At 57.2% G+C, this 12,712-nt stretch overlaps 1 pseudogene; it reads right to left on the reverse strand.

Moving 5' to 3' along the window:
* Nucleotides 1–12,712, reverse strand: part of LOC129837100 (pyruvate kinase PKM-like) — a 39,007-nt pseudogene that overhangs the window by 4,954 nt on the left and 21,341 nt on the right.

Below are 12,712 nucleotides of genomic sequence, written 5' to 3' on the forward strand. Positions count from 1 at the left end.
GACAGTAAGGGAGGGTGGAAGGGGGAGGCAGACACAGTGAGGGAGGGTGGAAGGGGGAGGCAGACATAGTGAGGGAGGGTGGAAGAGGGAGGCAGACAGTAAGGGAGGGTGGAAGAGGGAGGCAGACAGTAAGGGAGGGTGGAAGGGGGAGGCAGACACAGTGAGGGAGGGTGGAAGAGGGAGGCAGACAGTAAGGGAGGGTGGAAGGGGGAGGCAGACATAGTGAGGGAGGGTGGAAGGGGGAGGCAGACACAGTGAGGGAGGGTAGAAGAGGGATGCGGACATAGTGAGGGAGGGTAGAAGAGGGAGGCAGACATAGTGAGGGAGGGTGGAAGAGGGAGGCAGACATAGTGAGGGAGGGTGGAAGGGGGAGGCAGACATAGTGAGGGAGGGTGGAAGGGGGAGGCAGACAGTGAGCGAGGGTGGAAGGGGGAGGCAGACATAGTGCGGGAGGGTGGAAGAGGGAGGCAGACACAGTGAGGGAGGGTGGAAGGGGGAGACAGACACAGTAAGGGATGGTAGAAGAGGGAGGCAGACAGTAAGGGAGGGTGGAAGAGGGAGGCAGACACAGTGAGGGAGGGTGGAAGAGGGAGGCAGACACAGTGAGGGAGGGTGGAAGAGGGAGGCAGACAGTAAGGGAGGGTGGAAGGGGGAGGCAGACACAGTGAGGGAGGGTGGAAGAGGGAGGCAGACAGTAAGGGAGGGTGGAAGGGGGAGGCAGACACAGTGAGGGAGGGTGGAAGAGGGAGGCAGACAGTAAGGGAGGGTGGAAGGGGGAGGCAGACAGAGTGAGGGAGGGTGGAAGGGGGAGGCAGACAGTAAGGGAGGGTGGAAGAGGGAGGCAGACAGTAAGGGAGGGTGGAAGGGGGAGGCAGACACAGTGAGGGAGGGTGGAAGAGGGAGGCAGACAGTAAGGGAGGGTGGAAGAGGGAGGCAGACATAGTGAGGGAGGGTGGAAGAGGGAGGCAGACATAGTGAGGGAAGGTGGAAGAGGGAGGCAGACACAGTGAGGGAGGGTGGAAGGGGGAGGCAGACACAGTGAGGGAGGGTAGAAGGGGGAGGCAGACATAGTGAGGGAGGGTAGAAGAGGGAGGCAGACATAGTGAGGGAGGGTAGAAGAGGGAGGCAGACATAGTAAGGGAGGGTGGAAGAGGGAGGCAGACATAGTAAGGGAGGGTGGAAGGGGGAGGCAGACACAGTGAGGGAGGGTAGAAGGGGGAGGCAGACATAGTGAGGGAGGGTGGAAGAGGGAGGCAGACATAGTAAGGGAGGGTGGAAGAGGGAGGCAGACAGAATGAGGGAGGGTAGAAGGGGGAGGCAGACAGTAAGGGAGGGTGGAAGAGGGAGGCAGACAGTAAGGGAGGGTGGAAGGGGGAGGCAGACATAGTGAGGGAGGGTGGAAGGGGGAGGCAGACACAGTGAGGGAGGGTGGAAGGGGGAGGCAGACATAGTGAGGGAGGGTAGAAGAGGGAGGCAGACATAGTGAGGGAGGGTAGAAGAGGGAGGCAGACATAGTGAGGGAGGGTGGAAGGGGGAGGCAGACATAGTGAGGGAGGGTAGAAGGGGGAGGCAGACATAGTGAGGGAGGGTGGAAGAGGGAGGCAGACATAGTGAGGGAGGGTGGAAGGGGGAGGCAGACAGTGAGCGAGGGTGGAAGGGGGAGGCAGACACAGTGAGGGAGGGTGGAAGGGGGAGGCAGACACAGTGAGGGAGGGTGGAAGGGGGAGACAGACACAGTGAGCGAGGGTGGAAGGGGGAGGCAGACACAGTGAGCGAGGGTGGAAGGGGGAGGCAGACAGTGAGGGAGGGTGGAAGAGGGAGGCAGACACAGTGAGGGAGGGTGGAAGGGGGAGACAGACACAGTAAGGGATGGTAGAAGAGGGAGGCAGACAGTAAGGGAGGGTGGAAGAGGGAGGCAGACACAGTGAGGGAGGGTGGAAGAGGGAGGCAGACAGTAAGGGAGGGTGGAAGAGGGAGGCAGACACAGTGAGGGAGGGTGGAAGAGGGAGGCAGACACAGTGAGGGAGGGTGGAAGAGGGAGGCAGACAGAGTGAGGGAGGGTGGAAGAGGGAGGCAGACACAGTGAGGGAGGGTGGAAGAGGGAGGCAGACACAGTAAGGGAGGGTGGAAGGGGGAGGCAGACACAGTGAGGGAGGGTGGAAGAGGGAGGCAGACAGTAAGGGAGGGTGGAAGGGGGAGGCAGACAGAGTGAGGGAGGGTGGAAGGGGGAGGCAGACAGTAAGGGAGGGTGGAAGAGGGAGGCAGACAGTAAGGGAGGGTAGAAGGGGGAGGCAGACATAGTGAGGGAGGGTAGAAGAGGGAGGCAGACATAGTGAGGGAGGGTGGAAGAGGGAGGCAGACATAGTGAGGGAGGGTGGAAGAGGGAGGCAGACACAGTGAGGGAGGGTGGAAGGGGGAGGCAGACAGAGTGAGGGAGGGTAGAAGAGGGAGGCAGACATAGTGAGGGAGGGTAGAAGGGGGAGGCAGACATAGTAAGGGAGGGTAGAAGAGGGAGGCAGACACAGTGAGGGAGGGTGGAAGAGGGAGGCAGACATAGTGAGGGAGGGTGGAAGGGGGAGGCAGACACAGTGAGGGAGGGTGGAAGAGGGAGGCAGACACAGTGAGGGAGGGTGGAAGGGGGAGGCAGACATAGTGAGGGAGGGTAGAAGGGGGAGGCAGACACAGTGAGGGAGGGTAGAAGAGGGAGGCAGACATAGTGAGGGAGGGTAGAAGAGGGAGGCAGACACAGTGAGGGAGGGTGGAAGAGGGAGGCAGACAGTGAGGGAGGGTGGAAGGGGGAGGCAGACATAGTGAGGGAGGGTAGAAGAGGGAGGCAGACATAGTGAGGGAGGGTAGAAGAGGAAGTTAGACACAGTGAGGGAGGGTGGAAGAGGGAGGCAGACATAGTGAGGGAGGGTGGAAGGGGGAGGCAGACATAGTGAGGGAGGGTGGAAGAGGGAGGCAGACACAGTGAGGGAGGGTGGAAGAGGGAGGCAGACATAGTGAGGGAGGGTAGAAGAGGGAGGCAGACAGTAAGGGAGGGTGGAAGAGGGAGGCAGACACAGTGAGGGAGGGTGGAAGGGGGAGGCAGACAGTGAGCGAGGGTGGAAGGGGGAGGCAGACATAGTGCGGGAGGGTGGAAGAGGGAGGCAGACACAGTGAGGGAGGGTGGAAGGGGGAGACAGACACAGTAAGGGATGGTAGAAGAGGGAGGCAGACAGTAAGGGAGGGTGGAAGAGGGAGGCAGACACAGTGAGGGAGGGAGGAAGAGGGAGGCAGACAGTAAAGGAGGGTGGAAGAAGGAGGCAGACACAGTGAGGGAGGGTGGAAGAGGGAGGCAGACAGTGAGGGAGGGTGGAAGAGGGAGGCAGACAGTGAGGGAAGGTGGAAGAGGGAGGCAGACACAGTGAGGGAGGGTGGAAGGGGGAGGCAGACAGAGTGAGGGAGGGGTGGAAGAGGGAGGCAGACACAGTGCGGGAGGGTGGAAGAGGGAGGCAGACACAGTGAGGGAGGGTGGAAGGGGGAGACAGACACAGTAAGGGAGGGTGGAAGAGGGAGGCAGACAGCAAGGGAGGGTGGAAGAGGGAGGCAGACACAGTGAGGGAGGGTGGAAGAGGGAGGCAGACAGTAAGGGAGGGTGGAAGAGGGAGGCAGACACAGTGAGGGAGGGTGGAAGAGGGAGGCAGACAGTAAGGGAGGGTGGAAGGGGGAGGCAGACACAGTGAGGGAGGGTGGAAGGGGGAGGCAGACATAGTGCGGGAGGGTGGAAGAGGGAGGCAGACACAGTGAGGGAGGGTGGAAGGGGGAGACAGACACAGTAAGGGATGGTAGAAGAGGGAGGCAGACAGTAAGGGAGGGTGGAAGAGGGAGGCAGACACAGTGAGGGAGGGTGGAAGAGGGAGGCAGACAGTAAGGGAGGGTGGAAGAGGGAGGCAGACACAGTGAGGGAGGGTGGAAGAGGGAGGCAGACAGTAAGGGAGGGTGGAAGGGGGAGGCAGACACAGTGAGGGAGGGTGGAAGAGGGAGGCAGACAGTAAGGGAGGGTGGAAGGGGGAGGCAGACAGAGTGAGGGAGGGTGGAAGGGGGAGGCAGACAGTAAGGGAGGGTGGAAGAGGGAGGCAGACAGTAAGGGAGGGTGGAAGGGGGAGGCAGACACAGTGAGGGAGGGTGGAAGAGGGAGGCAGACAGTAAGGGAGGGTGGAAGGGGGAGGCAGACATAGTGAGGGAGGGTGGAAGGGGGAGGCAGACACAGTGAGGGAGGGTAGAAGAGGGAGGCAGACATAGTGAGGGAGGGTGGAAGAGGGAGGCAGACATAGTGAGGGAGGGTGGAAGGGGGAAGCAGACATAGTGAGGGAGGGTGGAAGGGGGAGGCAGACAGTGAGCGAGGGTGGAAGGGGGAGGCAGACATAGTGCGGGAGGGTGGAAGAGGGAGGCAGACACAGTGAGGGAGGGTGGAAGGGGGAGACAGACACAGTAAGGGATGGTAGAAGAGGGAGGCAGACAGTAAGGGAGGGTGGAAGAGGGAGGCAGACACAGTGAGGGAGGGTGGAAGAGGGAGGCAGACAGTTAGGGAGGGTGGAAGAGGGAGGCAGACAGAGTGAGGGAGGGTGGAAGGGGGAGGCAGACACAGTGAGGGAGGGTGGAAGAGGGAGGCAGACAGTAAGGGAGGGTGGAAGAGGGAGGCAGACAGAGTGAGGGAGGGTGGAAGGGGGAGGCAGACAGTAAGGGAGGGTGGAAGAGGGAGGCAGACAGTAAGGGAGGGTGGAAGGGGGAGGCAGACACAGTGAGGGAGGGTGGAAGAGGGAGGCAGACAGTAAGGGAGGGTGGAAGGGGGAGGCAGACACAGTGAGGGAGGGTGGAAGAGGGAGGCAGACAGTAAGGGAGGGTGGAAGAGAGAGGCAGACATAGTGAGGGAGGGTGGAAGAGGGAGGCAGACACAGTGAGGGAGGGTAGAAGAGAGAGGCAGACACAGTGAGGGAGGGTGGAAGAGGGAGGCAGACACAGTGAGGGAGGGTGGAAGGGGGAGGCAGACAGAGTGAGGGAGGGTAGAAGAGGGAGGCAGACATAGTGAGGGAGGGTAGAAGGGGGAGGCAGACATAGTAAGGGAGGGTAGAAGAGGGAGGCAGACACAGTGAGGGAGGGTGGAAGAGGGAGGCAGACACAGTGAGGGAGGGTGGAAGGGGGAGGCAGACATAGTGAGGGAGGGTAGAAGGGGGAGGCAGACATAGTGAGGGAGAGTAGAAGAGGGAGGCAGACATAGTGAGGGAGGGTAGAAGGGGGAGGCAGACATAGTGAGGGAGGGTAGAAGAGGGAGGCAGACATAGTGAGGGAGGGTAGAAGAGGGAGGCAGACATAGTAAGGGAGGGTGGAAGAGGGAGGCAGACATAGTAAGGGAGGGTGGAAGGGGGAGGCAGACATAGTGAGGGAGGGTGGAAGAGGGAGGCAGACATAGTAAGGGAGGGTGGAAGAGGGAGGCAGACATAGTAAGGGAGGGTGGAAGAGGGAGGCAGACACAGTGAGGGAGGGTGGAAGGGGGAGGCAGACATAGTGAGGGAGGGTGGAAGAGGGAGGCAGACATAGTGAGGGAGGGTGGAAGGGGGAGGCAGACATAGTGAGGGAGGGTTGAAGGGGGAGGCAGACATAGTGAGGGAGGGTGGAAGGGGGAGGCAGACATAGTGAGGGAGGGTTGAAGGGGGAGGCAGACACAGTGAGGGAGGGTGGAAGAGGGAGGCAGAAAGAGTGAGGGAGGGTGGAAGAGGGAGGCAGAAAGAGTGAGGGAGGGTGGAAGAGGGAGGCAGACAGTAAGGGAGGGTGGAAGAGGGAGGCAGACAGTAAGGGAGGGTGGAAGAGGGAGGCAGACACAGTGAGGGAGGGTGGAAGGGGGAGGCAGACAGTAAGGGAGGGTGGAAGAGGGAGGCAGACAGTAAGGGAGGGTGGAAGGGGGAGGCAGACACAGTGAGGGAGGGTGGAAGAGGGAGGCAGACAGTAAGGGAGGGTGGAAGGGGGAGGCAGACACAGTGAGGGAGGGTGGAAGAGGGAGGCAGACAGTAAGGGAGGGTGGAAGGGGGAGGCAGACATAGTGAGGGAGGGTGGAAGGGGGAGGCAGACACAGTGAGGGAGGGTGGAAGAGGGAGGCAGACAGTAAGGGAGGGTGGAAGGGGGAGGCAGACATAGTGAGGGAGGGTGGAAGGGGGAGGCAGACACAGTGAGGGAGGGTAGAAGGGGGAGGCAGACATAGTGAGGGAGGGTAGAAGAGGGAGGCAGACACAGTGAGGGAGGGTAGAAGAGGGAGGCAGACATAGTGAGGGAGGGTAGAAGAGGGAGGCAGACATAGTGAGGGAGGGTAGAAGAGGGAGGCAGACATAGTGAGGGAGGGTGGAAGGGGGAGGCAGACACAGTGAGGGAGGGTGGAAGGGGGAGGCAGACATAGTGAGGGAGGGTAGAAGAGGGAGGCAGACATAGTGAGGGAGGGTGGAAGAGGGAGGCAGACATAGTGAGGGAGGGTGGAAGGGGGAGGCAGACAGTGAGCGAGGGTAGAAGGGGGAGGCAGACATAGTGAGGGAGGGTAGAAGAGGGAGGCAGACATAGTGAGGGAGGGTAGAAGGGGGAGGCAGACATAGTGAGGGAGGGTAGAAGAGGGAGGCAGACATAGTGAGGGAGGGTAGAAGGGGGAGGCAGACATAGTGAGGGAGGGTGGAAGAGGGAGGCAGACATAGTGAGGGAGGGTGGAAGGGGGAGTCAGACAGTGAGCGAGGGTGGAAGGGGGAGGCAGACATAGTGCGGGAGGGTGGAAGAGGGAGGCAGACACAGTGAGGGAGGGTGGAAGGGGGAGACAGACACAGTGAGGGAGGGTGGAAGAGGGAGGCAGACAGTAAGGGAGGGTGGAAGGGGGAGGCAGACAGAGTGAGGGAGGGTGGAAGGGGGAGGCAGACAGTAAGGGAGGGTGGAAGAGGGAGGCAGACAGTAAGGGAGGGTGGAAGGGGGAGGCAGACACAGTGAGGGAGGGTGGAAGAGGGAGGCAGACAGTAAGGGAGGGTGGAAGGGGGAGGCAGACATAGTGAGGGAGGGTAGAAGAGGGAGGCAGACATAGTGAGGGAGGGTGGAAGAGGGAGGCAGAGACAGTGAGGGAGGGTGGAAGGTGGAGGCAGACAGAGTGAGGGAGGGTAGAAGAGGGAGGCAGACATAGTGAGGGAGGGTGGAAGGGGGAGGCAGACATAGTGAGGGAGGGTAGAAGAGGGAGGCAGACATAGTGAGGGAGGGTAGAAGGGGGAGGCAGACATAGTGAGGGAGGGTAGAAGAGGGAGGCAGACATAGTGAGGGAGGGTAGAAGAGGGAGGCAGACATAGTGAGGGAGGGTGGAAGAGGGAGGCAGACACAGTGAGGGAAGGTGGAAGGGGGAGGCAGACATAGTGAGGGAGGGTAGAAGGGGGAGGCAGACATAGTGAGGGAGGGTAGAAGAGGGAGGCAGACACAGTGAGGGAGGGTGGAAGGGGGAGGCAGACATAGTGAGGGAGGGTAGAAGAGGGAGGCAGACATAGTGAGGGAGGGTGGAAGGGGGAGGCAGACACAGTAAGGGAGGGTGGAAGGGGGAGGCAGACAGTAAGGGAGGGTGGAAGAGGGAGGCAGACATAGTGAGGGAGGGTGGAAGGGGGAGGCAGACACAGTAAGGGAGGGTAGAAGAGGGAGGCAGACACAGTGAGGGAGGGTGGAAGGGGGAGGCAGACACAGTAAGGGAGGGTAGAAGAGGGAGGCAGACACAGTAAGGGAGGGTAGAAGAGGGAGGCAGACACAGTAAGGGAGGGTAGAAGAGGGAGGCAGACAGTGAGGGAGGGTGGAAGGGGGAGGCAGACAGTAAGGGAGGGTAGAAGAGGGAGGCAGACACAGTGAGGGAGGGTGGAAGAGGGAGGCAGACACAGTGAGGGAGGGTAGAAGAGGGAGGCAGACAGTGAGGGAGGGTGGAAGGGGGAGGCAGACATAGTGAGGGAGGGTGGAAGGGGGAGGCAGACACAGTAAGGGAGGGTAGAAGAGGGAGGCAGACACAGTGAGGGAGGGTGGAAGAGGGAGGCAGACACAGTAAGGGAGGGTAGAAGAGGGAGGCAGACAGTAAGGGAGGGTGGAAGGGGGAGGCAGACACAGTAAGGGAGGGTGGAAGGGGGAGGCAGACACAGTAAGGGAGGGTGGAAGGGGGAGGCAGACACAGTAAGGGAGGGTGGAAGGGGGAGGCAGACACAGTAAGGGAGGGTAGAAGAGGGAGGCAGACAGTAAGGGAGGGTGGAAGGGGGAGGCAGACACAGTGAGGGAGGGTGGAAGAGGGAGGCAGACACAGTGAGGGAGGGTGGAAGAGGGAGGCAGACATAGTGAGGGAGGGTGGAAGAGGAAGGCAGACAGAGTGAGGGAGGGAGGAAGAGGAAGGCAGACAGAGTGAGGGAGGGTGGAAGAGGAAGGCAGACAGAGTGAGGGAGGGTGGAAGAGGAAGGCAGACATAGTGAGGGAGGGAGGAAGAGGAAGGCAGACAGAGTGAGGGAGGGTGGAAGGGGGAGGCAGACATAGTGAGGGAGGGTGGAAGAGGAAGGCAGACAGAGTGAGGGAGGGTGGAAGAGGAAGGCAGACATAGTGAGGGAGGGTGGAAGAGGGAGGCAGACAGAGTGAGGGAGGGTGGAAGGGGGAGGCAGACACAGTGAGGGAGGGTGGAAGAGGGAGGCAGACATAGTGAGGGAGGGTGGAAGGGGGAGGCAGACATAGTGAGGGAGGGAGGAAGAGGGAGGCAGACATAGTGAGATAGTGAAAAGAGACGTGAATAACATCCATATGATTATAAACCTACGTTCTCTCTTTCCCACTCCTTTTCTCTGTCTCTCTCTCACACCCCTTCAACACACACACACCTATGTTCATGCCGAAGTTGACTCTGTTGTCTACATCGTCAGCCCAGACGGGGGCAGGGAGGGGGTGGAACAGCACTGGGAACACACCCCTCAGCAGCTGGGCCTGACGTGCCACCTGGAGACAGAACACACACACTGCATCAGTCCACCCAAACTAACAGCCTTTGCCTTTACCCTGAGGGAGGCAGGTAAAAGCCCCACTCTACAGGCTGCAACCACATATCAAACAACAATCCTAAACCTAACCTTAGGGGTTGTGACTCGTAGAGTGGGCAAGTATTCTATCTCACCTGAGGACTTCTTGTTACCGCGACGATGGGACAGTGTGGGCGATACCGGGACAGGAGCTGGGCTGACCTGGGAGAGAGAGAGGGATAGAACGAGCAGAAAGGGAGAGGGTTGGAGTCAGTGAGCATGTGTGTGTTTGCATGTACAGTACATGTGTATGTGTGTGTGCATAACAACATACCTGCCAGTAGTAGTGAGTACTATGACAGCTCCAGCACAGCATTTGAAGGAGGATTCTACAGCCCCTATAGCAGTGACCTCAGTAGGGTCATTGGACAGAGGGGTCAGACGGCGAAGCTCCTCAAACAACTGCTGTTGGAAGATGGCTGCCTCCGCCTCCCTGCAGATCTGTAGGTGTGTGTGGTGTGGTGTGACAGAGATGGAGGGGGAATGGTTAAAGGGATAGGTCACCGCAAAATCTAAGTTTGTCAGACATTTTGATTCCTTGAAAGTGTCCTACAGCCCAACTCTCCATATTTGATAGGCAGCAGGTAGCCTAGCGGTTAGAGCGTTGGGCCAGTAACCAAAAGGTCGCTAGTTTAAATCCCCAAGCCGACACAGTGAAAAATATGTCGATGTGCCCTTGAGCCAGACACTTAAACACCCTAATTTCTCCAGGGTCGCCGCTGAAAATGGCTGGCCGTGACCCCACTCTCTGAGGGTGTCTCAGTGGAAGTTGGGATATATCGAAAAACACATTTCCAATTTACACATCTATAGTACACAAATATAAGCACCCACCAAATGATTATTTAATAGAATGGACTTTCTACTCTCCACACACTGACCGAGTGCATCATGGCCACAGACTCGACAGGGAACAGTCCTTTAGCAGTCTCCCCAGAGAGCATCACACAGATTCGACAGGGAACAGTCCTTTAGCCGTCTCCCCAGAGAGCATCACACAGATTCGACAGGGAACAGTCCTTTAGCCGTCTCCCCAGAGAGCATCACACAGACTCGACAGGGAACAGTCCTTTAGCCGTCTCCCCAGAGAGCATCACACAGACTCGACAGGGAACAGTCCTTTAGCCGTCTCCCCAGAGAGCATCACACAGACTCGACAGGGAACAGTCCTTTAGCCGTCTCCCCAGAGAGCATCACACAGACTCGACAGGGAACAGTCCTTTAGCCGTCTCCCCAGAGAGCATCACACAGACTCGACAGGGAACAGTCCTTTAGCCGTCTCCCCAGAGAGCATCACACAGACTCGACAGGGAACAGTCCTTTAGCCGTCTCCCCAGAGAGCATCACACAGTCAGCTCTATCCAACACTGCGTTAGCTACGTCACTGCCCTCCGCACGCGTAGGCCTGGGGTGGGCTACCATGCTCTCCAACATCTACCACACACACACACCGTTACCGACGTCACACACATCAGCACACAAGGGATGTGGTTGGGCAACATGAGAGAAGACACTGAGAATAGAATGGGTAGAGTGATGTGGAGGGATGGTTATTGATATTCGTGAGACTCCACACAGAATCTAGCCATATGAGTCAATATGAAGGAGACAGAGAGAACATGAGACCGAGGAGTGTTTGTGTCCGTGTCTATGTGTGTGTGTCTGTGAGAGACAGTATCTATGTTATCATCATTATATTTTGTGTCCTGTTGCTAATATCCTATGTAACACATCCCAACTGCGTGTGTATGTTGTTTGGCCCTGTCCCGCTCTTCATGCCCTGAAGTATTTATGTGTGTGTGTGTGTGTGTGTGTGTGTGTGTGTGTGTGTGTGTGTGTGTGTGTGTGTGTGTGTGTGTGTGTGTGTGTGTGTGTGTGTGTGTGTGTGTGTGTGTGTGTGTGTCTGCATGTGTGTGTGTGCATTTTGGCCTTTTATAGAAAAACCTGCTATTATGCTGTCACTCTGAGTCAAGAGCTGTACCATACAACACACTCAACATGGTTCCAGGAGTGTGTGAGTATGTGTGTGTGTGTGTCCTCTGACCTGTGTGGTAACACAGATAACACAGATTACAGATTCTGTTAACACAGATAACAGGCTTGCCAGCGGAGTTGCAACGTCCGATCATCATCTTCTGAGCGATGAAGACTTTCTCTGCAGGGATCTCTATGCCCAGGTCACCCCTGGCAACCATCACCCCATCACTCTCTGCCAGGATCTCCAAGAAACTGAGAGAGAGAGAGCGAGAGAGAGAGGGAGGGAGAGGGAGAGAGAGAGGGAGAGAGGGAGGGAGAGGGAGAGAGAGGGAGAGAGAGAGAGGGAGAGAGAGGGAGGGAGGGAGAGGGGGGGAGGAGAGAGAGGAAGGGAGGGAGGAGAGAGATGGAGAGGGGGAGGATAGGAGGAGGAAGGAGAGAAGTAGATATGACTTATGATGACATATTCATATACAGACAGCCATATGGGTGATGTATCATAGATATATAATATCCAGATCCTATATAGTTCTGACACATCCTCATCCATCACTCTGCTGTCAGCTGTCAGTGATAGATCTAGATCTATAACATCCAGACGTGGTTATCAGTGACGTGGTTATCCATCACTTCGCTGTCAGTGGGAATGTGTCTGTTATGATAGCAGAGATAGCAATATAATGTTCTATTTAATTCCGTGGTTACGATACTGCAGAGTGGTTTTATATGTATTTATTAAGGATCCCCAGTAGTTCCTGTCAAGGCAGCAGCTACTCTACCTGGGGTCCAAACAAGATGAAGGCAATTACTTCACCATTTAAAATAAAACAGTACACCCTACAACACATTATTACACTACTCTACCACTACATACACTACCTTACCAAAAGTATGTGGACACCTGCTTGACAAACATCTCATTCCAAAATCATGGCCATTAATATGGAGTTGGTCCCGCCTTTAATGCCATAACTGTCTCCACTCTTCTGGGAAGGCTTTCCACCAGATGTTGTAACATTGCTGCGGGGACTTGTTTCCATTTAGCCACAAGAGCGTTAGTGAGGTCGGGCACTGATGTTGGGCGATTAGGTCTGGCTCGCAATCCGCATTCCAATTCATCCCAAAGGTGTTCAATGGGGTTGAGGTCAGGGCTCTGTGCAGGCCAGTCAAGTTCTTCCACACCGATCTTGACAAACCATTTATGTATGGACCTCGCTTTGTGCACGGGGGTATTGTCATGCTGAAACAGGGAAGGGCCTTCCCCAAACTGTTGCCACAAAGTTGGAAGCACAGAATCATCTAGAATGTCATAGTATGGTGTAGCATTACGATTTCCCTTCACTGGAACTAAGGGGCCTAGCCCAAACCATGAAAAACAGCCCCAGACCATTATTCCTTCTCCACCAAACTTTAAAGTTGACACTATGCATTCTGGCAGGTAGCGTTCTCCTGGCAGCCGCCAAACCCAGATTAACCCGTCAGACTGCCAGATAATGAAGCGTGATTAATCACTCCAGTGAACACCTTTCCACTTCTCCAGAGTCCAATGGCGGTGAGCTTTACACCACTCCAGCTGACGCTTGGCATGGCGCATGGTGATCTTAGGCTTGTGTGTTGCTGCTTGGCCATAGAAACCCATTTCATCATGCTCCCGACGA

Source organism: Salvelinus fontinalis, chromosome 38, assembly GCF_029448725.1.
Source record: "Salvelinus fontinalis isolate EN_2023a chromosome 38, ASM2944872v1, whole genome shotgun sequence".
NCBI lineage: Eukaryota > Metazoa > Chordata > Actinopteri > Salmoniformes > Salmonidae > Salvelinus > Salvelinus fontinalis.